Source organism: Orcinus orca, chromosome 15, assembly GCF_937001465.1.
Source record: "Orcinus orca chromosome 15, mOrcOrc1.1, whole genome shotgun sequence".
Lineage (NCBI taxonomy): Eukaryota > Metazoa > Chordata > Mammalia > Artiodactyla > Delphinidae > Orcinus > Orcinus orca.
This window is the reverse complement of record NC_064573.1, coordinates 68,912,940-68,934,947: the sequence shown is the minus strand read 5'-3', so window position 1 is coordinate 68,934,947 and position 22,008 is coordinate 68,912,940. Positions and strand designations below refer to the sequence as shown.

The window sequence follows — 22,008 nt, the reverse complement described above, 5'->3', positions numbered from 1 at the left end:
ACTTTGAGCCATCCCCGCTGGTACCCCATGAAGCAGAGACCAGATATCCATGCTGAACCCTGCCCAACTCAAGATCCATGAATGAAATAAATATCACTGTTTTAAGCCACTAAGTTTGGGATGGTCTGTTATATAGCAGCAGACACCTAGAAGGAACAGCAGCGTACCTGATGCTTTGCTATCACTCCTGAGATGTTTGCTGTGGACGGATGGGCAGTTCTCAAAGGGCCGCCACCTCCCCTATAAGGTCATGGGAGTGGGCCCTAATCCAGTATTTTCTGGTGTCCTTATAAGAAGAGGAGATTAGGACACAGATATTCTCAGAGGAAAGACCCTGTGAATATAGTGGGAGAAGGTAACCATCTACAAGTCAAACAGAGGGGCCTCAGAAGACACCAACCCTGCTGACACCAGGACTTCCAGCCTCCTAAACTGTTAAAAAATAAAGTTCTGTTGTTTAAGTCATCCAGTCTGTGGTGCTTTGTTATGGCAGCCCTAGAAAACTAATATAATCAGTGAACCCACTTTACAGATGGGAAAACAAAGCTCTAAGAGTTAGTGCCTCACCAGGCTGCCCAACTAGCATGTGATAGAGTGGGCTTGGATCCTTCCTGCCTTTCTGGGGGGGGGGGTTACCCCATATGCTAGGCCTGAATGTAGCTAGATAGAGTAAACCAGCACTGATTACTCAAAAACTCCAAGCTGCACCCAGGGCAGACATTGCCAGTCCATTGCAGCACACTCTCCCCCAGCCCCAATGTGACCTGAATCTCTTTCTCCAGCCAGGCAGTCCCATGTGGGCCAGAAATAGCCAGAGGAAGACAGACGGTCCTGGGCAGAGCTCAGAGGGGCCTGCCTAAGGCTGCCCTATTTGGATAGCCCTTTGGGGGAGCTGGTCTGGCTCTGTGCGGGTTATTATAGTGCAAATATTACCCCAGGAGGCCCTTATGGTTAATTCATCAGCATGATGGTCACATGGCATCTGTGAGATAAGCCAGGATTCTACACAGAGTCTTATCCAGGGGGCAGAGCTGGGCCTACCAAGGGGAAAATTATTGATAAATATTTTCCTCAAGAGGAACCCTTCTCCCTGTGCATACCCCAGCCATTGGGTCAGGAAAGTTTAGCAAGACCCCAGCCGTGGAGTCTGAAGGACCCCCAGTCTGCCCCATTGAAATCACCCAGAGGATTAAAATAATTACCTGAGCCAGCCCCACCTTCAAAGAGTCTCATGGGATTGCCCTGGGGAGGGTCCAGGCATAAGTTTTTCTTTAAAGCTCCCTGGAGATTTTCTCAGACTCTGAGACCCACGATATGAACCTCATTGGGAATCTGGAGGTGCAGCGGTGACCCTGGGTTTGAGGATTACCTTAGGTCTGCTGTCAGTTTCTCAATGGGGCAAACTTGTCACTGCCGCAGGACCTTTGCACAGGCTGTTCCTGCAGCAGCCTCTACACTCCACCCTTTCCAGTTTCCTAATCCTCCCTTGGACCTCAGCTTAAACACCACCTTCTCCAAGCTGTCTCTCCCTGATTCTCCTGCTTTTCTTCCTCTTCTCTCTCACCATTCCCTGTTCTTTTCCTTTGGATCTCTTATATTTCCCAATGTTGTATTCCTTGCTGTTTTCTTTGCTTACTGTGTGTCTCTCCACTAAACTGTGAACCTACGGGGGCTACAACTGAATCTGTGTTCTTCACCACTGCGCCCAGTGCTAAGCACGTCGTAGGTTCTCAACAAAAACATAGTGAACGCATTTAATGACAAAAAGTCAATTCTCCTCCCCGAGCCTCACTTTGCTGGGAGAATTAAATGACTTAATTTCTGTAAAGTTCTTAGAAAGTTCTACCTCATGTTACTTAAATGAGCTGGTGCAGATCAGATGCTTAGCATAAGGCCAGACCTAGAATAAGCTCTCATTACTGATGATGACTTACTATTATTATCATAGTCATTGTTGTTGTTGTTTGCCCTGTCCATAGCACAGAGTAGGTGCCTAATCAAAATGTGAACTATCAAGGTAATGTAGCCTTGGACCGGCCACGAGGATGGAAGACATGGCTGCCGGAGGGGCTTCTGTTCTGGTCTGATGTGGGGAAGAAAGCATGGCTCAGAGAGGGGAATGCACTGACCCAAGGTCACCCAGCAATCTGAGGCAGCTCCAGGACCACAAGCCAGTGGTCCCTTAGGCAGATTTCTTCCCCTCTGTGTAATGGGCCTGTTGGCTCTGTCAAGGTCACAGAGGTCAGGCCCACTCCTGCCCCCAGCCCCAGACCCCAAAGCCTGCACCATGTTGACCTGGGTGACCACTTGGTGGCACTGTGGAGTCGCCGCCGACTGGCAGCCAACCCAGGAACCCCAGTCCAGTACAGTGTGACCAAAAGACTTCAGAGGTTGCAAAACCAGTCTGAAAGGGTGTTCTGTGCTGCACTCATTCCAGATGAGGAAACTGAAACCCAGAGAGGGCAGGCTCTTTGCCAAAATCACAGAGTTAGTCCAAGAAGGAAGAAAAAGAAAATAGGCCTTTTATTGAACACCTACTATGTACCAAGTTTGCAACTATCTCATCCAGTTCTCACAACTGCCCAATGATGTGAGAACTACTCTCCCCATTTTTCAGATGAGGAGGCTGAGGCACAGAGAGCTTAAGTGGAACCACAGGAGCGAGGATGATAACAATAACTGTTGTAGAGAGTATTTACTGAGTGTCGCTACACATCGCAAATGATGCCAATGCAGCTGGCCAGTCCCACAACAAGGCTGAGGCTTGGACACCAGGATCAACCCATTTTAAAGAGATGGAAACTGAGGATCAGGAAGAGGAAGCCATTTACAGAGGTTGCACAGCTGAGAAGTGTCTGTTGCCAGAACTTGCTCTTGTCCAGAGAGGATCTGGCTGATTCCTGCCCTCTCTCCCCAGTACCCCAGTCTCAGGCAACTCCCAGCCAGTATGACCTGACTTAAGCCAGACCTAGGCTTCCAGGGATCTGGAAAGACCCAGCCTCTTCCCAAAACCCAGAGCTGTCCAGACTGGCCTCCACAGCTGGCTGGACTGGGTTGCAGTCGGGGGTCTGGTGCCCACTGGAACTTGGAGGTGTGTGGAGGGGTCCCTGCACCTCTCCACATGGGTCCTGGACCAGACATGAGCTCAGGGATGCTGCTGCCCGTCCCTGAATGCTCTCCAGGATGCCCTGAAGGAAGAGGATGCTGGGGTGAGAACTACAGAGAAAAAGCCACGGAAAGGTTATGAAGTAAAAAGAGCAGAGACAGCATAGAGGCAGCAACAGAAAGAGAACAAGGGAGCCAGAAAGACACAGAGAAACAAATTCAAACAAAACAGAGAGGGACCAGCAGAGCCAGAAAGACAGCAGGCAGGGAAAGATGCATATCAAGACAGACAGACAGACAGAAGCAGAGAGAGATGGAGAGACAGAGACAAGGGGAGACAGGAAATCTCAGAGACAGATAAGGAAAAACGGACAGGGAGTCACAGAGACAGAGAGAGTCGTGTTGGAGTTGGAGACCCAGAGAGAGACAAATACCAAGAGAAGGACCTCAGAGCGAATTCTCAGGGGAGAGGCACCAGGAGGTTGGGCGGAGAGAAGCCACCGAAAAGGAAGGGCTGGAGGAAGCTGAGAAGAGAAAAAAAAAAAGATCAGAGAGAAGCAAAGAGGAAGCTGAGATTGCTGAGAGAGCAGACAGGGGAGAAACCAGACGGGGAAGATGGGAGGGAGGAAGACAAGACCCCAGACCGTCAGAAGGTGGAGGCCAGGCCAGGGCAAGTGCGGCCCTGAGGTCAGGGGTCCTCCCAGCCTGGAGACCCTACCTGGGCCCTGGACACTGGGCAGCCAGGGCCCTCCGTCCACCACCTGTCCCTGGACCCTGGAACCTCCCTGGCAGCTGGGACCTGGCCCGGACCCTGGAGGGCACAGGCCGGGAGGTTGGACTCCCTGGCATCTTCCATTGCCGCCCACTCAGCAGGCCCCAAGCTCGTCTTTTGCATAAAACAATATTCCTGTGGGGGATGCTAATGCGCCCTGCTATTTTTGCCTCTCCTGGATCGTGGTTTGCATACATTTGCATACCCTGGGAGAATTAAGCTGGGATCATGTAAATGAGCCCACCAGCTTGGGGGTAAGGGAGGCTCCTGGCTCCCTGCCTCCTAACAGGCTATGCAGGTCCCAGCCTCCCCCTGGGGCTGCCCTGGGCAAGATTGGTTGACATGAAGTCTCAGCTGTATGCATTCCCGTCCTGAGGCCACTGTCCACCCAACTCTGGGGTCACCAGAGGGAGCTTTCAAAAACCCAGATCTGAGCCTGTCACATCTTTCTTTAAAGATTTCATGGCTTCTGAGGTCTTAGAATGAAGGCCCAAACCCCACAGGAGCCACAGGGACGAGCCCCTGTCAGCTCCCTGTAACCCACAGTACCCCTCCCTCCAGACACATGGAACTTGTTCCTCTCGGGGTTCAGCCTCACCAGATTTATGCCCACCACAGGCCCTTTGCACATGCTGTCCCTGCTGGCTACAATGTTTTTCCCTCCCCCTCCTCACTTACTTAACATCTAATTCATCCTTCAGACTCCAGGCAGAGTACCACTTCTGCAGGGAAGCCTTCCTATCATCTCCAACCTCCTGAGCCTTATTTCCCCTTTTGCAAATTGGGAACGGTAGAAAATTTCTTCAAAGGGCTGGGTGCACCAGATGTTCCGACCATGCCCGGTACATAGTAAGCCCTCAATAAACAAACAAGCATCTGGTTATCGTTATTATTATTGTTGTTGTTAGTGCTCTCTCATTTGGGTCTCAGGACTCCTGGTCCAGTGCTCTTTGAGCTGCCCCCCAACCCCACACCGCCCCAGAAGCTGGACACACCCATGCTGCCTCCTCCTCCTGTGGCTGGTGTCCTGCAGCCCTGCTGACAGTGAGGCTGAGAACATGTTTGAGTCTCAGAGCAGCTGAGCAACACTTGCCCTGGAAATGAAGTGTTTTCCTCCCAGAAAGTTCTACCCCTGATGTCAAGGGTCTCTCCTGTTCGGCAAACCAACACTTGTTTATTAGGAGACTTTCAGCTGCCGGGGCAGGGATCAGCCTGGCTAGATTTGCATGGGGGCCGGTGTGCCCCGCACGTGAAGGCATCCGTGGCTGGCAGGTGAGCAGGGCCGGTGTGGACAAACGCCCTACAGGAGGGTGCGGTGGGCAGGAAGGCGTCATCAGGCAATGCTGCTCCCGCCTGCTGTGTCCCGGCTTTCCCAACAGACATCGAGATGCTGTGGAAGAAAGAGAAAATTATCTTCCTTGCCTTAACTGTCTCTTCGGGGAGGAAACCCCCACTGGTCCAGCCCACACAAGAGTATCTGCTTGTCAGGAGAGACCCCCAGGGCTTCCTCTTCCTGAAGGGGACCAATCCTTGCCGAAGGGTAAGGTTTCCACTTGGGAGTCATGGTTCCACATAGCTGGAGCCCCATCTATCCAGCCGAGGGAAGCAGATGGTCTACTGTGTAACTGCAGAAGGGGTTCCAGCCTCACTCCATCCTCCAAGCCCCTCCAAATGGATATGAATGCTAGATCTGGACTGGAGACACCAATCCCGCTTCTGCACTTGCAAGCTGAATGCTGCTCAGAACCACCTCAGAGACTCAGTTTTCCCGTCTGAGAAATGGGGACAGCACCCAGATTTACTTCATTCATGGGGCTGTGGAGAGGCTTAAAACAGCGCAAGCAGCTCTGCACAGAATAAGTGCTCAATAAATGCATCTTCTTTATCCTGACAATTTTCATTAAGTCTTAGGTTCCCACCGAGTTTATCACCATCTCCCCATGTGACTTTGGGCAAGTCCTTACTCTGCTGTGGGTCTCAGTTTCCCCATTTGAAAAGCAAGAGGGTTGGTCCAAATGACTCATACTATTTTACCATTTCCGGTCCCAAGTTCTGTCTCTTGAATTCTGTTTCTCTGCAGCCATTATTGGATTCACCCATTTCCCAGAAGCATCAGCCTAAAGGGTCGAAAGGTTAAATTGAAAATATAATTCCCAAAGGAGATAGAGCCTCCATAAAATCACCCTCCCAACTCTGCCCACGACCCCACCCCCCAAAAAGGGGGCTCTTGACAGTAATAGTGGCCACACGGACACAGCACCTACTATGTGCCAGGTACTCTTCTACATACAACCATGAGATACGACCAGTGCCTCCATTTTACAGATGAAGAAACCAGAAAATTGAGGCACAGAGAGGTTAAGCAACTTTCCCAGGATCACTTGGCTCTAAAGTGGTCCAGCTGGGATTTGAACCCAGACCACTGGGCTCTCAACCCCAACGCCCCCTCAACAAACAATGGAATATCGCATATGCTATAGATCAATGGCAGGTGACGTTTGGGTGAGCAGAGCCTCTGGGGTCGTAGACACTGCCCTGTTCTCAGCAGATGCCCCAGACTGGCCTCACGGGGTCATGATAGGAGGCCAGCTCAGCCCGGGGGAGGTCAGACCACCCCCCTTCCAGCCTGTTGGTTTAAAGAAGATTCAATTATCTCAGCCGTGGTGCACACACTTGCTCTGATGAGCTGAAAAGGGAAAATGAGGAACCTGCATCACATCCTGTTGGAGATAATTAGAGGTAACATCACTTTTAAGGAAACAAGCCTGTGGCCAATTGTTCAAGATTGATTCAGTTGGTGGCCAGCACGGGCAACTGGGAAAGGGACAGCAATCTGCCCTGATCACATCACCTGCATTTGTCAGGGGCCATGGGCTGGGTTGGGTGGCCAGGGTGTGTGGCTGCCAACCCCCAACCGACAGCCTCCCTGCACCAGGGGTTCCGGAGAGCTGCTCAAATGGGCATTTGGGGGGTGGATGTGTGCGAGGGCCTGCTTGCTCTCTCAAGGCAGGACAACGGCAGATTTCAGGCCTTGCCAGACTGTGGGCATGAGCTGGGTGGCCTCGGAGAGGGGAAGATATGTAAGGGCCATCAACTCACAGCAGTTCAACCATTGTCTATTGAGCATCTCCCACACACCATGAGGATACAGCCTGCAAGTGCGTTCCAAGCAGAAAGGGTACTGTGTGCAAAGGCCCTGAGGTAGGGGCAGGCTTGGCACACTTGAGGCCATGCAGGAAGGTAAACCTGGCTGGAGTGAAGACGCTTGGGAGGAGATGGCACCAGATGAGGTCTTTTGAAAGCCACTGACATTTCTCAAGCATTTCCTCTGTGCCAGGCATCAGGCTCCGTCTGCCCCACAGAGAAGGCTCTGAGATGAATCCCAGATCATAGATGAGGAGTCTGAATGTCAGAGAGGTGACGTCATTGCCAAGGTCCCATAGGTAATACATGGCGGAGCTGGATTCCTTTTCTAATACGACTTGTCCCATCCAAACCCACTTGCCCCAAACCATAGCTTCCCAGCAGGACAGAGCCTGGAGGTGACTTTGAAAGGTTAATAACAGGAAAACTGAACCTGGCACGGGGGAGGCAAGGTTCCCACCACCATGCTGAGAATCTGCCATCCTTGCATAAAGCAGAGACCACCACAGGGAACTGTTACGCCAGAGCCAACGTGCTCGTTTTCTATAAGCTAACGGACATTATTTTTTGTTTGAAATTCACCACCGAAGAGCATTTCAGAACAGTTTTGGGTACACATACCCTCTGGGATGTCTTTTAAAGATCCATAGTTCCAAGTCTCTTGAGTTTGTAATATGCTGCCTACTGCACCCACTTTGGAGAGTCGCCATGTGTATTCATTGTGTAAAGGCTCTGATAAGTCCTGCTGCAAAGGAACCTGTTTCTATTTCTTTAGCCCAGCATTCCCCAAATTCATTTGAGCAGGTAATCTTTACAAACATGACCAGAATTGGGATTTCCCAGGAGTGGTAATGGGAAATGCTGGTCCTGGTAATTAAGAGAAGCTAAAATAATCCTTCTGACCTTGGAGGAAAAACATCTGAATGTTTTGGAGGGTGGGTGAGATGATGAAGTGAGGGAGAAATATTTAAAGAACCAGGGGAGCTATTTCATGCAGAGAAATGAAGGTGCAGAAAAAGGCATGGTGGCCATGGTGGCCACCTTCAAATCCCTGGGAGGTTCCCAAGTGTTCTGTGGGGACACTAGTATTTCCTCTCTAGTTCCAGAGAGCAGAGCTAGGATCAGTAAGTGATGTTAATGTAGGAAAGGAGTTACACCTTTCACTGGAGACTGGCTGTCTCGGTAGGAAGTGAGTTCCCCATCACCAGAAGTGTGCAAGTAGAAACTAGAAGACGATTGTATTAGGGCTGCTAAAGAACAGATTCCATCCACAGTTCTGGAGTTTCCAAGGCAAAGATACGTTGACCCAGGCCCCAGCCATGCTATATTCCCCTCTTCTCTCAAGGCTGGGCAGAAGGAAACCAGGCACGTCACATCCATCTGACATTAGGAAAATTCTTATAAATAAAATAGTTCCTATAAAAGCTGTATGAGCTCTCTCCAGTCCATCTCATCTCGACAGTAATAAAACCAAGCCCGTAACTCCAGCATTGCCTTGCCATCCACAAGAGGAAACGCTTATTTTAAGAAGTATAAAAAGAAAAGTAATTTACAGTCTATTAACATTTTAAAAAGTGTGTTAGCAAGAAGGGGGAATACATTACGGGCTCAGTGAGGGATCCAGAGAGAAGCGGAAAGTGGAATCGTATAAATTTTCCTTGGTCTCCATTTTAACCTGCAGAACTGCAAACTCATCCTGAATCCTTTCCCCTTTCCTGGAGAGGAAGGTCTGGTGGAGAAAGAGTGGCCAGGAAGCGGGCAGTGAGGTGGGTCCATGAGGCAGTGGGAAAGGCATGATGGGGCATGGATTAGGAAATCGGGTTTAAGTTCCCATCCCAGCTGGGGCTCCCAGGGGCTCTGCCAGCTGCCCACCTTCTAGGAGCCTCAGGCAGATTGTCTAATCAATGGACATAATAGATCCCAGGGTCCTGTTGTTTCATGTAAAAGTCTTAGCTTTCCAGCAGACTTGGGAGGGCTCCGTGACTGGAGAGGCGCCTTGTGCGTCGTGGTCCTCACCTAGCTCCGTTGTCTCCTTGCCCGGCTGCGGGCCCTCCATCTGCGGTCCCAGAATGGAGCTAGGTCCTGGGCAGGGGAGTGGAGGAGGGCGGGGATGGATTGCAAACTGCAAATCAAGGGAAATACATGGAAACAATTATAGAAGGATGGACTGGAAGGGAAAACAAACCGTTCCCTCCAAGGAACGCAGCCACAGAGGACTAGCCAGAGGGAGGAACTGGGGCCTTGGAGGAGATGCCAGCGGCCAAGCAGGGGGAACAGGCACTCCAGGAGGTGGTGACATTCCATGTGGTTGGCACATGGGCCCTGAACCCTGACTCAGACCTTCACCTGCCACGACATGCCAAATAAGCCCCTTCTCCTTCCAGGGCAAGCATCTCACACACACACATACACACACACACACACACACACACACACACTATAACTTATATATACACGTAGACACAGGCCAACACAATCTCACACATGTGTACACATGCACACAGAAAATACGATCCCACACACCTATGTCTTCCACACACACGGGCCATTACAATCACACATGCATGCACACGCACACAGCCTAACTTACACACACACCCTCCAAAGCAATCACACACGTGCTCACATCCACATCCACTTCTTGTACACATGTGCCAGTGTAAGCACACATGTGCATACATGCCACACCTCACTCCCACTTGCATGTGTGCGTCTGCACAACTGCCCATGTGCACGTGCATATACACGTGTGCTTAGTGCACACACACACACTAACACACGCTCCCAGTCGTTTGCATTTACACACGCGTGTGCACCCACGGTCGACACACCCATAATCTGACATACGTTGCACACACTGAGCCACGTTCTCTGCATGCCCCTCTGCCCACGTGTGCACGCACAGACAAGCGGTGACCTTCCCACCCTCCTGGCCACCAGAACGCAGGCCCAAGTGCCACACACATGCAGGTTCTCCCAGGAAAGCGTCCGTGAGCGCCAGCATGGGGCGTGGGGCATGCGGCTGCCGGACAGACGGCTTCTCACAGCCCGGCTGCCTCCCTGCCTGAGCCTGTGTTTGTGCAGCTGTTCCCTCTCCTCCGAATGTGGGGAGGGGGCAGGCCATGGCCAGCCCTAATCAAGAATTTCACACCCCCATCGGGACGAGGCCCCTCTGCAAACCCCGCATCCAGCTGGGTGAAAGCCCAAAGCTGGCTTTGTTCGCTGGGCTGCTGGGGACAGCAGGGGCCCCACTCCGGGACATGCCCCCGCCCAGTTCAGAGGGCTGAGCTCCAAACTCGCCCATTGTAGGGCTGTTCCAGGCCTGAGCCCCACTTCCCCCAGCTGGGTGTTCCGCCAATGGCCAGCAGGCACCAAACGGGCCTCAAAGAGCCCCCCTGCCATCGCCCTTTCCCAGGCTTTATCAGTGGGGGGGGTGGGGAGAGAGGATGGGCCCCAGACACATCAGCAACCGGCACGCAGGGGTGCCCAGTGAGGCTGAGCACGTCTGCTTTTAAGATTTGAATCTGGAGAGGCCTGTTCTCAGAGCCATACGCCAGCCCTCCCTCCCATTTTTCCAGCCCAGCATCCTCAAAAATGTCGCAGGGTCTCCCCTCTTGGCCTTGGCCCAAGCTACCTACCGCCCATCTCAAATGCCTATTCCCCCTACCTACCGCCCATCTCAAATGCCTTTCCTCTCTTCTCAGCATGGACAACTCTTACTCATCACCTTTCAAGACCAGTGCTGATGCCTCCTCCTCCAGGAAGCCCTCTCTGACTCCCTGCTTTTCCTGTATCTTGCCCCTCTCACGTCGGGCTGTCAAATTCTTGCTTCACTCATCCGCATCCTGGACCATGAGATGCCGAGGGCACCCGACTGGGCTTCCATCACCCTAGCAACCCTCAAACTGACACAAGGCCTGGCACATGGTGGATAATTGTTGAAGGAAGGGAGGATTACTGGGTGGAGAGACATGGCGAAGTTCTGCATTGGTGCCTCACATCTGTGGGCCTCGTGCAATGAATTAAGTCCCTTAATTTAAGAGTTAAATAATACTACACATATATTACAAAAGTTAGGTAAATTTCCCTTTCCCTCCTGTCATTACCTAGAAAGCTGCCAACTTCTAGATTATAATTATGTACATGAATAATGAAATTAGCATATCTACCAGCTCACTCCCTGCTCATTACATACCAGCAAGAGCCATGTGTTCTGATTCCAAATCACCCACCTCTGGAGGCTAGCTGCGCTCCGGGCTCTGGAACAGCCCCTGGGGAGAGGCTGCAAGCCCACCCTGCACACCCTCAGCCTGGGGGCTTCAGGGAGCCCTTAGAAACCCTGCTAGTTAGATAGTTCATGTCCCATGAGGCTTTAACCTCATCCAGTGGGTGGATGGGAGGCACTGGTTGAACTGGCCACGGCAGGGGGCTGGGGCTGTGGGATGGTGATGCTGGGAAGAGGACCTGAGTCCTGGGTCCACTCTGCACTGCTGTGGGCCCGTAGATGGGCTTCCTCCCCCACCCGTGAAGTGGGTGTGGCAGTATCGTCTGCTTTGTCGAGGACTGTGGGTAAACAGGATGTGCTCCTAAAAGCAGTGTCTGGATGAAAACAGGCTTGGGTTCAAGATACGGCTTCACCACTCATCTGTTAAATGACATCATTCTGAGCCTCAGTTTCCCCTTCTGTAGAATGGGTATGATAAGCAAGTGAAGTTCCATTGTGCCCATTATATAATAAACACTCAATAAACATAAAATATGGTGGGTGTCTTTGTCAAGATTGGTGTTCACCCCCTAGCCTGAGGGATCTCCCTCCCTGTGATGGACTAAATGTTTGTCTCCCCTCCCCCGCTCCACCAAATTCATGGGATGGTATTAGGAGGTGGGGCCTTTGGAAGGTAATTAGGATTTATGAGTTCATGAGGGTGGCGTCCTCATGACGGGATTACTGGCTTTATAAGAGTCACCAGAGAGCTTGCTTCCTCTCCTGGGTCTGCCACGTGAGGATACAGCGAAATGTGGGTAGTCTGCAACCCAGAAGAAGGCTCTCCCCAGAACCTGACCATGCTGGCACCCTGATCTTGGACTTCCCGGCTCCAGAATTGTGAGAAATACATGTCTGTTTGTAAGCCACCCAGTCTGTGGTAATTTTGTCATGGCAGCCCGAGCTCGTGAAGGTACTCTCCCAGCAGGAATCCTTGTCGTGAAATGGGACCAAAATAAAACCCAGAAGTCAGCACTTGGATTGACCTTGCCTCTCTACAGGGCATCCCCAACTCCTGGATCCCCCTGGAATTCTACCAGAATGCCAGGTTCTGGACTCTCTCCACCCAACACCATCCAAACTGCCTCCACGTGGAGCTGAAGCCATGACCAGGTGGATGGTTGAGGACTGGCCCAGTCTTGTTCATGTGCACTCATACATTCAAACTCTTATCCAAGGCTCACTGTGGGCAACGTAAGAGGCAAAGGGGAGCCAGCAAACGCTTGAGAGCGGGGGAGAGCTGGCTGCACCGTCTGGCCCTGCAAACTGTAAAGTGCTTTGCAAACTGTAAATGTCAGATTGCTCTGGGGACCTTTGTCCAGACTCCCCTGACCCCACAGAGAAGGACTCAGAGCCCCAGCTTGTGCCATCTTTGCCCCCCGACTTTGCCTCCTCAATACTGCAGGGCTGGCTGGCTTCTGCTTCCCAAATTGGCTAGTCACCTTCACAAGCATCACCGTTGCCCCTGGGGGGACCAAGATGAGCAACGCCTCCTCCTAGTACTTACCATCTAGAGCTTTGCCACCCCGAGCTGAACTTCTGTGCCCAGTGACTCTGATTGGGTCCATATTGTACCCATTTCACAGATTAGAGATGAGTCAATCCCGGATTCACGGATAGAGTCAATGAAGCATCTAGCTGAGACCCACAAGGCTGGGCACCTTCAAAAGAAGAGGCTAATTAAAAAGAATGAAATATTGCCTTTTGCAGCAACATGCATGGACCTGGAGATGATCATTCTGAGTGAAGTAAGTCAGAGAGAGAAAGACAAATATCATATGATATCACTTACATGTGGAATCTAAGAAAATAATACAAATGAACTTATTTACAAAACAGAAACAGACTCACAGACATAGAAAAAAACCTTATGGTTACCAAAGGGGAAAGGTGGGGAGGGATAAATTAGGAGTAGGGAATTAACAGATACACACTGCTATATATAAAATAGATAAACAAGGATTTACTGTATAGCACAGGGAACTATATTCAATATCTTGTAATAACCTATATGGAAAAGAATCTGAAAAAGAATATATTTTTATATATATTCTTATATACGTATTTTATATATATATATATATATGTGTATATATAAAACTGAATCACTTTGCTGTAACCTGAAACTAACACACTATTGTAAACCAACCAGACTTCAATTAAAAAAAAAGAAGAGGCTACACATTACTCATATTTTTCAACCTCCTCCACACTCCATGCTCCCGCCCCCATAGCCTGGGCAGGACACACCCCATGCAGGTAGCTAACGACCTGGACACTTACTACGTGCTCTATGGCCTTTGCATATATTCCCTCATTTAATCCTTGCAAAGCACTGAGCACAGTGCCTGGCACACAGTAAGAGTTCAATAAAGGTTTACGGAAAAGATGAATGAGTGAATGAATTCAGCAACAACAAGAAGAAAGCAAATCTCATGACTTCAGCCCAGTGCTGGGAGTCAGACAGACCCGGGATCAAATCCTTGCTCTGCCATTTATCAGCTGTGTGACCCTGGCCAAATTACATCCTTCCCTGGAGACTTTAGTCTTCCCATCTGTAAAGTGGGCATGGTGATGCCTGCCCATCAGATTGGTGTGAGAATGAAAGGAAGTGCAGCATATAAAGTGCTCGGCACCACACCTGGGTCAGCCCAGAGCACAGACAAAAGGGTTTTGTTCTTGTCATTGTTGTGGATGAGGTCGCTGTTTCCATCTGTCCCCTCAGCTTGCAGTCACGGGTCAGGAAATGAGAACCCAGAGGTCACGCATGCATGGTCTGGAGGCCTCATCCGGCTCCCAGATGTGTTTGGTTTGGCTGGCATGGCCCTTCGTCCAATTTTTTTTTCTAATTGAATTAGTTGCCAACATTTCAAGATTGAGGGATTGCACATAAAATATAGATTTTTTTTTTTTTTTTTGGATCTCTCTTGGAACTTCAGAAGTTTGGGCCACACCACAGAATCACATTCAGCCAGAGCCAAGGTCAGCTGGAGCCAAGATGCATCCACCCCTGGGGATGCGGCAGGAGCTCGCCAGGCTGCCCCAGTCCCCACCCCTCCGTATTGCCTCACTCCCAGCCAGCTTCACTCATTTAGGTAATTCACCCGCCCCTGGAGGATTTTGCATTTGGAAGCCCTGCTCTAGATTTTCTCTGCTGTGAGATGTACCAAGGAAGGTCCAAGTCATCATTAACCAAGTGGAGTTCAACAACAAGAAGGAAAACGTACACCTCACAGTGATTCCGTGGGCTTTTCTCACAACTTCACAGCCGGGGCCCGGAATGGAGTTCACATTCCCACCCCCCCGAAAACTCCATCACCCTGTGGATGGTGAAAACCACCCTCCCACCCAGGCCCACTTGAGGAGCCCACAGAGAGCCTCCTAAACGGCCCCAGCCCCTCCCGGCAGGAGGAGGGTGAGCAGAGAAAATAGCTCCCATCTGAGCAGGCCGGGCCACCGCTTCTCGACTCTAATTGGGATGCAGCAATTAGATGATGCCAGAGTGTACCCAGGGCTCAGCTTTCAGCCTGAGGTCCCACCGACAAACCATCCCATTTGGAGAGTTCGCCTGACATTCCTGAGCCGGGCCGCCTTGCCAAAGAAAACTCAAGCGAGGCTTGTCTTGGCGCTGACTCAACCCCCAGCCTCAGCAGGAAAACCAAAAACATTTACACAGCTGGGGCTGCGACGCCCGCTTCCCTCAAGAGTTTGTCAGGGCTCGGACAGCTCAGCCGACTCGGGGGGCACCTCTGAAGGGGCCTGTGTTCCCGAGCACAGCCAGGCATGGCCGGCCAGACAGAAAACACTGTGGCTGTCCCCAGGAGGCGGGAGAGAAGGCACTAGAAAATAAGGATTGGGCAGGGGCCTGTGGGCCGGGGTTAGGTCCATCCTTGATCACCACCCCCTTCTCCAGCCACATCTGCACGGGTCATCCTGGCCAGCCTGCCACCCCACCTGTGCCCATGGGCCAATAAAATGATCCCAAGAAACAGCTAATGGAACGCTGGGTGCCTGGGGCCCACATGCTGACAGTTCTGAGCAATGGCCTCTTCACCAGTCTCTCTTTGCACTCAGTTCCCCATCGCTTTTCCTGGCTACCTTTCCGTGGGGTTCTCCAATGCTCTCCACATCCTGCCCCCTGCCAGGCGCCCCGTCTGGCCTCCCGGTTCTGATGACCAAGGACTATGGTGAAGAGGTCCCCGAGGGTGTGGTTAAAAGCCAGAAGCCAAATGCATCGGTGAGCACGCTGTGGTTGGGGGGGGTGGTCGCCAAATTATCTGCTAAGTCCCTTTGGAATCCCTCTGCTTCTCTCTGTCCCACTCGCCCATGCCCCCCACCCCCACTCTCACACACACAGTCCAGGCCACCATTGTCTCATGTCTCGGTGGCTGCGGCAGCCTCCCCTCTGGCCTTCCAGCCTCTACTCCTGCCCCTAGAGCCAAAGCCAGCACAAGCTTTTTTTATTCTCTCGATAGTGAAACATAACTAACATACAGCAAAGCACAGAAAATGTAGTTTAACACAATTTAATGATTAATTACCCAGCAAACACCTATGTACCAGACAAGAAATGAAATTTCGGAAGCACCTGCTTGCCCCTCTTCCGTGCCTCTCCCTCCCCTCTCCCTGTGAGATTTCATTACGTTCCTGACTCTGATGAAGATCACTTCCTCGGGTTTTCTTTAGACCTGAGAACAACATGGTTTCGTATTGCCTATTTCTGGATTTTATATAAATGGAATAATAGTAGTAATCTTGTCAGTATTATTTTGTGTCTGGCTTCTTGCCTTCAACATTGTGCAGTAAGATTCATTCATGCTGTTGCCAGGAACTATAGCTCATTCATTTTTCACTGCCATATAATATCCCATTGTGTGAATGTAGAAGAGTTTCTTTATTTTACTAGTGATGGATTTTGGGTTGTTTCCAGTTTGGGGCTATTTTAAGACTATGGTTTTATCTTTTGGTGCCCAAGTACATGGCATATAGAAGTTTTACAGTCTGTGATCAAACACAAGGTCAAGGAAAGCTGCATTACGCAAAACGAAAATTGCTTGTTTTCTGCAGGACTTGTCAGAGCCTTTAATGTATTCACGTGTTGATGTGCACTGTGACTCTCCCTGTGCCAGGCCCAGATGATGCAAGGGTGAACAAACCTGCCTTAGTGAGTAAATGGGGTGGATGGGAAGTATTAGCTTTAAAATCTGGTCATGGCCGTTACCTCTTCCTGATCTGCTGTGCAGGTTTGGGCAAATCCCTTGCCCTCTCTGAGCTTCCATTTACTCATCTGCAAAGTACAAGTTGAGAAATTGTGACTCCCAAGGAGACTTCCTCCTCTGATACTAAAATACTCTGTACAATTGTTTTAATTGTTTGGTTTTCTTACTATTTTGTTTTAACAATTGTTAATTGTTTTAACTGGCCAAACTCTGGAGGAGAGGACGTCTGATCTGTGTCTTGAGTATTTGGATGGGGGTGGGGGTGGAGGGCAGCACCACCACATGAGTAGAATATGGACCTCCCAGAGCTAGTTTAGGGGGAAGTAAGGAGAGCCGTGGAGCCCATATGGAGGGTTCATCCAGCGGAAGAGGAAAGAGAAATGATTTATATAAATCCAACCCCTCATTGCCAGCCCTCTTCCTACCCCTGCCCTACCGTGCGAGCAACCAGAGACAGGCAGAGAGACCTTACAACCTAGAGGATGCATTCTCAGCAAGGGTGAACTTTGCCCCTTTGGGAACCAAAAAATCTTACAGATATACATACAGAATACGAACAGTTACCCAATATATCTGTGGTATTAAAATTTCACCAGAGGGGTGGCGCAGTGGTTGAGAATCTGCCTGCTAATGCAGGGGACACGGGTTCGAGCCCTGGTCTGGGAGGATCCCCCATGCCGCAGAGCAGCTAGGCCCGTGAGCCACAACTACTGAGCCTGCGTGTCTGGAGCCTGTGCTCCGCAACAAGAGAGGCCACAATAGTGAGAGGCCCCTGCACCACGATGAAGAGTGGCCCCTGCTTGCCACCACTAGAGAAAACCCTTGCACAGAAACAAAGACCCAACACAGCAAAAAAATAAATTAATAAAACTCCTACCCCCAACATCTTAAAAAAATTTCACCAGAGGGAGAAGGGAAAAGTCGGGGAAAATGTCTAAAACAGTTCCTTAGGGGGATAATAAGTTTTAAAAGACTTAGGACACCCTGATCTACAGGTGACCAATTCAAATGCCCCCAGGGGCCAAGCAGGAAACTCAGGGAGTAAAGTAAGTGGTATATGAGGCAATAAGGGGGAGTGGGGGTGCTGGCAAACTGGCATGCCCACACTAAATGCATTATTTCCATTTTTTTTTTCATTACTGTTCAGGCAAAATAAAACACATCTGTAGCCTGGCTCAGCCCTGCCATCCACCAGTTTGCAACACCAGGTTTAAATAAAGAGCCAGACCAGGCCCAGTTTCTGTGGCCGATGCAAAACAGCGCTCAATGTGCTTCTGCGCCAATTGGCCGCCACCTCTTGTATGTGTCCCTCATCCCCAGCACACGCCATGCCAGCAGCTTCCTCCAGACAGGACCCGAAGCCTTGTTCCACAGAATGCACACACGCACATGACGGGGATTAATGCTGCATGATGCATAATTAATGATACTGAATAAATATGCAGATTGGCAATCACCGATTGACTGCTATGATCAGATTCCTGAACACCAGCTAATTGACTGGCTGCCTGAAATCACCATATCCAGCACTGTTTTCTTCAGCACATGTGCAAACCAATCCTGACAAGGCGGGGCTGGGGTGGGGGCAGAGGTGTGGTCCTGTCGGTTCTAAGACACCTTCTCCCATTGTTCCAGGTGAGGTGCCCTTGGCCCCTGGTTCTTTTCCATCAATTGCACTAATGGTGCGCCAGGGTGGGCCATGTGCCGTGCAATTGTCCAGGGAAGTATAATTATTGCCATTTCACAGATATAGAAAGAACAATTTGGAGAGTATATATATATATATATATATATATATATATATATATATATATATATATTTTTTTTTGCAGTACACGGGCCTCTCACTGTTGCGGCCTCTCCCGTTGCGGAGCACAGGCTCTGGACGCGCAGGCTCAGCGGCCATGGCTCACGGGCCCAGCCACTCTGCGGCATGTGGGATCCTCCCAGACCGGGGCACGAACCCGCGTCCCCTGCATCAGCAGGCGGACTCTCAACCACTGCGCCACCAGGGAAGCCCTGGAAGTATATTTTGATCAGGTCCCACAACTAATAGACGGGGAAGCCAGGATTCCAACCCAGTCTGTTGACTCCAACAGCCCCGCTTTATCCTTTTCCCAATAGTTTCTGACCTCCTGAAGCTGATGGCACAGCAGGAGAAAGAAGGGATTTACTCACGGATTCATCCAGTATCTCTTGGGCACATCCCCTGTGCCGGGTGGTGCCCCAGACATGGGACACAGCAGTGAGCCAGACAAACTCCCATCCTTGTGAGGATCACGTTCTGGGACAAAGATTGTGTCTTGAGAGTCCCGAAGGGAGCATCTCTCCATATGTATCTCATGGAGGAGGTGCTAATTGAACAGGATTTTGAGGAGTGGAAAGCATTTGGAAAGAAGGAGATTGTGGGAAAGCTAACTTCAAGGGCAAGGGCAGCAGAAAATGTGTGGAGGTGGGAAAATAAAAGGTGGCATGTGAGAAGAGGCAGATGGGCATTTGGAGGGAGATGGTGGGAAGGTGTCAGTGGGAGGAGTAGGGAGCTGTGCAGTGAGATCCTTGAATGCCAGGGCGAAAGGGATGGGCCGGGGCAAGACTGGGTCCTCAGCCCCGCAGCACAGAGCAGAAGCCAGCATCAGGAGTGTCCTTGGGGACAGCAGTGGGTCTTTGCTGACAGCTGTCCCTGTATGTACCTCCAGCCACCCATAAGTCACGTGTTCACACTCTCGTACACACTCACACTCTCCAGTGTTCATACTCACACATGGTTCTGTGGCTTCCAGAAGCATCCTTTTCTAAAGTCAGAAGCTGCGGGTTGCCTGGTCATGCAGTGCCCAGCACAGGAAGCCCTGGCTGCAGAGAGCAGCGTCCCATAGAGAGCCGGGAGCCAGGGCCCTGACCAAGTGCTGGAGGCACCGTCACTCCGGGCAGCAAGGAGGAAGCCTTCCTGGTCCCAGAGCCCAGCACCTGGGTTCTGGGCACGCGCAGAATGGACCTCCCTCTGTATGTGCCACGGGCTCCCTGCCCGGCTGCTCGGGTCCTCCAGGGAGGTGGTTGGGCTCCTGGATAAGAGCTCGGCCTTCAGAGGTGGCACCAGGTTCCCGTCCGGCTCCACCGCTTCCTCGGGCAAGTTCCTCACCTCCTCGTGGTCTCAGTGTTTTCACCTGTAAAATGGGACTAAACAAAACCCAGCTCAAGGGGCTGAGTCCAGATAAGATGATTCATATAAAAGACACTTGGCATTTGTCTATGGCAAAGCTCTCAATAATATCAGTTCTTATGCACTGTTCATCGTTATTATTTGTACTGGGATTTTGGAAGAGGGCTGCTGTTTCGCATGAGTGTGGCTGGAGGTGGGTGTCTGTAGGAATTGGAGGGAAAGAAGCCAGAGTAACCCGAAAACACAGACGTTGGGGGCCATTTAGCTGGGGGACTAACAAGCAGCCTCCCCAAGTCACCAAGGAGAGGTTACCCCAGGCTCGTTCCTCTGCCTGAGCTGAGGCCCAGGGTCACATCTCCGCCCCTGTGAGAAAAGCTAAGAGCCAGCATACCCCCCAAAATGAGCCTCGTTTTCTTCCAACAGGTTGCAAGGCAGAAATAAACAGGAGCCTCTGATGCCTCAAACGACTTCCTTGGGTTGTCCTTCAACTATGCAGAATAGGAAAGGGACAGAAGACACGATTAAAGCGACGTATGAGTCGCCATAAATAATAAATCAATAACCCTCGGTGATTCGCCCATCCCTCTTCAACTGGGTTTAAAACAAAAAATTAAATATAGAACAAAGGAAACTATAAAGGAAATACAAGAAGCAGCGGGAGAGAGATTTTCCTGCTGTTTTTTGCCTTAAAAAAAAAAATCCCTCCAAGGAAATCAGTCTTGGCTGAGGGCGAGGGCTGGGTGGCTCTGTGGGAGGTCACCATCCAGGCACGCTGCCTGATTAAACACTCCCCCGCTGAACCACGGATTCCGCGCCACAGCACACAGGGCGAAGCCCCCCAGAGCGGGGCCGGGGTCGGCGGTCGGGAGAGCTGAGGTTTGGGCGTGTGGCACTGGGCTCCAAGCTCTGCCACTGAGCCGCCCCTGTGAGTTTGGGCTTTGCTGCTCCTCCAGGATCTCCAGCTGCAAAGGGGTGTGTGTGTGTGTGAGGGGTACAAGGTCTGCATCTTCCTGGGACTGTTGGGAGGAGGGAATGGGATAGAGCAGAAGGGTCTAGAGCCTTGGAGACGAGTGAACTCATTCAGGTCAAATGCTGTTCTGGTCTGAAAATGGACCACCGGTTTTGTTCAAAGCAGGACCTGGGGTGGGCGTTTCCCCTGTGGGGTGGGGTGCCTCTGGGTCATACCTGCTTCCATAGCCTCCCACAATGTGCATCGGCACCAGCGTTTACCTGCTGACCCACAAGGGGTTAATCGCCCAGCCTGCCTAGCTGTGTTCCTTCTGCTGGCGTTTTGTTGAGCACCTACTATATGCGTGCCAGGTGAGGCCTCTGTGGCCATCTGAGCTCTGAGGTTTTCTCTTCCATGAGATGAAGAGGGTTGGGAGGTGGCAGGAAAGGAGAGGATCACCCAGGGATCCAGCTCTGCTCTCAGCCACACCACTGGCTTGGGCAACCCCTTCCCTGCCATGGCCTCAGGGACTGTCCATGGTCAACAGACTCAAATCTCCAGTCCTGGATACGCAACAGTCCTCTGGTTTCTCCACGTGGCTGGTTGGACACCCCGTCTTGGCCGCCATCTTCCCCCCCTCTATATCCATGCCTTTGACCACGTGACTTGCAGAGCCCTCCCCCCACCTCAACTCTAGGCTCAGCCACCTGCTTTGGCCAATGGGAAGTTAGCAAACATGATGCAAGCAGAGGCTTGGAAAGTACTTGCGTGACTGGGCTTTTTGCATCTCCGCCGAGGCCGTGAGGACACGCTCAGGCTAGCATGCTGGAGTATGGGATGTGTGAAGCTGAGCCTAGATCAGCTGGCAGCCCGTCCCCTCCAGGACTTTGCACCGTCTCAGGTAAGATCAGCCCAGCCCAGTTCAGATCACCTGGACTCCATGGACACACAAGCTGAGTAATTATTGATCACTGAATTCCACCGAGTTTTAGTGGCTGTTTGTTATGCAGCATTATTGTGGTCATAGATAACTGATACACTCACCAACTCCTCAGAGGTGACATGTGTCCATCTAAACTCATTTTCCTTGCCCCGAAGCTGCCCACTCAGCCCCATCTCATGGAACACCCGCCCCTTCCCCCCAGCTGCCCAAGCCAGAGATTTGGGCATTACCCTCAACTTTTCCTGCTCCATCACCCTTCCCACTGATAGATGCTATGCCACAAACTTCACCCCTAATGTGTTTGGACTTGGACTCATCTCACCTGAACATCTGGCTTTCAAGCTTTGTTTACTCCCCCAATCACCTACCTCTGATCTAGTCTTCTGCATCTAGACCTGTCCCTGCCAATTGAGTATCCGCCCAGCGCCGCCCACAGGAAGAATTTTATAAAAGGA

At 51.1% G+C, this 22,008-nt stretch overlaps 1 long non-coding RNA gene across 2 annotated transcripts; it reads right to left on the bottom strand.

The window, feature by feature from the left end:
* Positions 1-2,577: 2,577 nt before the first annotated feature.
* LOC117198110 (uncharacterized) lies at positions 2,578-19,943 on the bottom strand. Of its 2 annotated transcripts, XR_004479051.2 has the most exons (5): positions 19,264-19,943; positions 12,793-12,946; positions 8,894-9,143; positions 5,912-5,994; positions 2,578-5,267 (listed from the first exon to the last, which is right to left on the bottom strand). It is a non-coding gene; the product is annotated as an uncharacterized LOC117198110 (long non-coding RNA). The 2 variants fall into 2 exon arrangements; XR_007471710.1 differs by lacking the exons at positions 12,793-12,946; positions 19,264-19,943 and adding an exon at positions 10,693-11,117.
* Between the last annotated feature and the right edge of the window lie 2,065 nt (positions 19,944-22,008).